The sequence below is a fragment of the Nothoprocta perdicaria genome, unplaced genomic scaffold, assembly GCF_003342845.1.
Source record: "Nothoprocta perdicaria isolate Ctin4 unplaced genomic scaffold, notPer1 scaffold_71, whole genome shotgun sequence".
In the NCBI taxonomy this organism is placed as follows: Eukaryota; Metazoa; Chordata; class Aves; order Tinamiformes; family Tinamidae; genus Nothoprocta; species Nothoprocta perdicaria.
This window is the reverse complement of record NW_020455988.1, coordinates 1,680,972-1,685,927: the sequence shown is the minus strand read 5'-3', so window position 1 is coordinate 1,685,927 and position 4,956 is coordinate 1,680,972.

Sequence of the window (4,956 nt, the reverse complement as noted above, 5' to 3'; positions counted from 1 at the left end):
AGGTGTCAATTCCATCCTTCCTATCTTTGTAAGCTTTCTAGTTTATTTAGTTCCCATGGCCACAGAGGTGAGGCATGATTCTGTGGGCTACAAAAAACACACAACCAGAAACACCAGGGACCTTTTTACCCCATAGTRATCTAATATCATTTAAAAATGTAAGTGCTTTTGTCATTTACTTGTACAATATTTGTTTTAGACTTGGAAAGACAGACTTTGTTCTTTAGCGCCTTTTTTTTTTTTTTTGTTAAAATGTCTATTTTCACTTGGGCTTTTTTGTTAATATTTAATTCTTCCTGATAATGATTACTTTGTGGAAAAAAATTCTTTAAATTATGACAGGTATGTACTCTCTATTTTATCATGCAGAGTCTGACTTTCTGTCTACTAGGAATGCCTAAGGGATTGCACCTACTTTTTAATCTTCAACCATACAGGCAGTAAAGCCCTGCCCCATGTGTATTATTAATGCTCTGAAGTGTTCATTGCTGCCTTAAATATCATAGTTGGTGTCTGTTCTTGTCACTATAGTAAGTAGAATAAATATAAAATCCTGTTCTGTAAGAGTAATTKGAATTCATGGTTCTGCTGGATTAAACTGAGAAGTTAGAATAATCTCTACTGAAATTCTGTAAAGTTGCTAGGTATAGGAGGGCTGAAGCCCCTTTCCTGCAAAATATTAAGACTATCAAAAAAAAAACAAAAAACCTTTTGACTTTTGTGTAAAAAGAATCGGTCATTTTTGCTCTTCCATGAATGAATTATTATCATTTTTACATTTAGATGCATTTGTTAGGTATACAATTTTAGAAAGTCCCTCCTACTAAGAACAGATCATTAAGAACAGTAATCACATTCTTTCTTGAGTCATGGTTATACCAAGAAAATATGATTGCAGTCCTTCTACCCAACTTAATTTTATAGTTCCCAACAATTCCTTTCTTACTTTTTCCTTTATCTATCCATTTTATTAGCTACTAATCTGCTTCTAAACCATTTTTATCAGAAGACATACTCTCATAAGGGCAACTTTCACAGTTTATACACAGTCCCTGGCTTAAAACTGCAACAGCATGAATTGAATAATGCATTTCAGGTAATCAAGCGCCACCTGCTGTGATCARAGGGCAATACACGTTTGCAGAAGTAAACCTTGGCATTTTTCAGAATTTGAAATATGTTTCCTTTCTGAGAGCACAAATATTGGGCCCGACATCGTGTCCAACTTAAATTATGATTCTATGAACAAACTACCAAGGCAGCAGTATTCCAAAAATGACCATTTCTGCCTGCTAAGTATCAGTGCTATAAAGTCTACTGCAGATTTGAAATTACGTTTGTTCCTTCTCTCAAACTACTATGGCTATAAAAGATTTTGAAATCAGAATCTAGTAAACAACTGATTATACCTTAGCGCAAAAAGATCAAAGGTGTATGTCTTACATTATAACTCTCTGAGACAAATATCTGATGCATATCGTTTACACACAAATTCTATTTCTGGACAGGAAAACTAATTAATTCTAATCTCTGGTTGTCATGCCTCAAAATTGGCTACCAGTTTTCTAAGTGAATGAACATCTTTGAAACATAGAAATTACTCATCTTTTCAGCTGAGACAACTGGAGTTATTCCATCCTGAGAGTACACTTGGTTTCAGCCATGGACCTAAATGAACCCAAAGACAACAACTCATGAGAGGGAGAAGATTTCAAGTATGCCTGCAGAGGCAGTAGTAATCCTACTTACAGGCTTCAATCTCAGCACAAGCTGGACTTAGGAAAAACAAAGCACCTTAGTTTCTCCTACCTACATGCTTCAATCTCAARACAAGCTGGACTTAGGAAACGCAAAGCACTTTAGTTTCTCTCTTGCTGGAAATCTTCAATATTAAACATACCATTGGGATCAGCACAATCTCTGCCAGAGGCCACAGYTGGCATGCACCTTACCTGAAACGAAGAAAACAAAAACATACTAGAATCTGGAAAACTGGGCCATTCACTGGAAGACTAATTCATTCCTGACACAGATAATGATAAAGATGCTAACATGTAGCCCATATATTATAATGAAAAGGAGAACTACATAGAGATTGTCAATGTAGAAAAGCATCAGCACAGAAGGTAAATCCAAATCAGGTAAATCCAGAAAGAAGAGCGGTCTACCTGCAGGTACATTCTGAAAGTGGCTTTCCTAGAGCTGTAAAATGCTAGTTCACATTACTCCAGTGCATGACGCAGAGAGAGGGAGGGGAAGTGGAACCAAAGGATATTAGAGCAAGGAGTAGATTATGATGACTGAAATTCCAGTGGCCCACCAAGCAGCAAAGAGCAGCTGCTGCAAGAGATGATAAATTGTTTTAAGCACCCAGAAATAACTGTAAGAGATAACTCCAGACTCACYTGGATTTTGCTAACAAATACATCCAAAAAATCTTTAATTTGTTGCCAATTGGCCAGGACCTGGGCACACTAACTTCTTATTTTTGCTCCTCTCTAGGCAAGGGTAGTAGAATAAGAGATGCCCTTTATGATATAAAAATAATTCTTACTTAGAGATCCTGTACTCTATCCTTTTGTTTTCACTTCAGATCTTGTTTTGATGGGAGAATCACTCTATTTGCCTTGTTTCAGTCCCCTGTCCATGGATAAATTTCATTCTGTGAAAACAAAAATGAAAATGAATAACACAAACCTGCTTCCATAAATTTGCTTCATGTCCTATGCATGTAGCAGCTGCTTTCACAGCTACTCTGGAAAGAACTGCTCATTTTCCCCTTTAGGACATGAGCAAATCACCTATCTGGCTAAGTGATTCTCAAGTCCAGCAAAATACACTGACAACTCCCAGAGAGTTGCAGTAGTGGCTCTGGCTAATTATGGTAGACATGAGGAACTAGCTGGCCTACCGGCTGGTGAGCTCACCCAGCACACTGCTCATGTCTATAGCTACTCATGGCTACAGCAGACGTTGATGCTTTACTGTCCAATTTGTTCTTCCAGCCCGGAAACAAGCTCACTCACAGTGGAAACCTGGGGAACAACACTGTGGCACTGAAACATTAAGAGTGAACAGGACATGACATAGGATGTCCACAAGCCTGCTACTGTGCTTCCTATCTGTGTGCTCATGCTAACGCTTTGTCTGCCAGGGTGACACACTGCACAGCTGCAATRGCAAGGAAACAAAAGAGAAAATGCTTATCTTTGATTAAATTAATCAAGGAATTAAGAAGACAGACCTACCTGAAAATAATTAAACTAACCGTTAAGGATTTCTTAACTATATTTATTTCTGTAACTCAAGATCAATGTYTTTATGTTCATTCCTCATCTTTCTATTTCATAAAGCTTTTTGAATATTCTAGCTGTGAAGTTACACAAGGAATATGAGCTCATCAATACAAAAGGCTCATGTCCTGACTGCATGAGATATTTTCAGTGAAATCTATATCAGTATTAAAGGGTAGTAATGATGTCTTCTTCTGAGGATACTTTCTTGACCAAAAATTTTCATCTTATTTTGAATATTCAATACAAATTGCTTCTGAAAAAGCTACAAGTCAAGCAACGCTGCAGACACTCTTGGTGAATAAATGGTGAACTGGTGAATAAATGCTCCATAATGAATACATTCTAGAAAATTGCAAACAGAAAGGCACATCATTGACCAGATAATCACTTCCTCATGTGTTCTTCATTCATTTCTCCTCAGCAGGTACCTTGGGGGCAAGCTGCCATGGGTGGTGTTGATTTATTTGATTAATAAATGTCCCTTCACTTACTAAGTAACCAGTAAAATAAAGTCTTAGTGCAATGAAAGCATTTTACATGTTACAGTAAATTAAATAGAGATTTCTGCRCTTCAAACAGTAACATATTTTTAGTAATCATGTTCCCATACCATAGCCTTAATATAACTAGCTCCATCTTCAAATAATTTCTAAAATAAAATGAGATAGAATTCTAATGTGGTACAGATGGAAACAACAAATCTCATCCTCCCACACTAGGTCAGGACCTTCAGAGCTTAATCATGATAGAGGGCATACTATATATCAGCTAAGTGATACAGAAGCCATAAATCCAATACAATAGGATGCTTTAGCATTGAAAACACCCCCAGATTTATTATCCACCATAGTRTACTTCAGCAGAGTCATCTCAAAATACCTTATCTTTAAAATGTCCTTTCAATAAAACAAGRTGGGACATCATAGATCAGAGATAAGACATCAATGTTTTTAAACCAAAATTTTTTCAAGGAGGAAAATTACATAGAAACTGGTTTGCTACATATGTTTTATACATACAATACAATAAAGGGCTCTCCGCAACAACATATGGAAAGTATCTGAACCAGTAAGACAATGATCTTCATAAATCAGTCYAGGTTCCAGCTTTAGATCGTCTTGTTCCCTCTCCCATGGGATATTCACTATATCTCAYACAAACTAATGCTTATGAGTGCACAGTACTCCATATCTAACCATTACCGGGAATGATGTCATATCAACAGAGAGAGGTTATGTAAAATGAAGAGTAAACACATTTTTACATGACTCTGGCCAGACAGACCCACACATTCCACTTTTTATTACTTCTCTTTGTCTTAAGGATTTTTTTTTTTATTTGTATGTATGTAGGAGTTTTTGTATTTTTAGGGCTTAATAAGGTAGAGAGCTTAGCGAAAGTAGATGRTATAGTATAGCACAGGGCATAGAACATAGGGCATGGTGCTCAGAAGATCTCGCGATGTCACGGGATTTAGGAGCATAATTAATTTATGCAGTTTACTGATAACCCCATGCCATACAAGGCAAAAAGTAGAAATTAGTCTCCCGAATGGGCAGTAGGTGAGTTTACGCATTCAGCTGGAGTATATAGGCAGACTGAACTGCGCAATAATCGCCATTTGCCGCATCCCCCATAGTGGTATCTGTGCTCTGCAGCC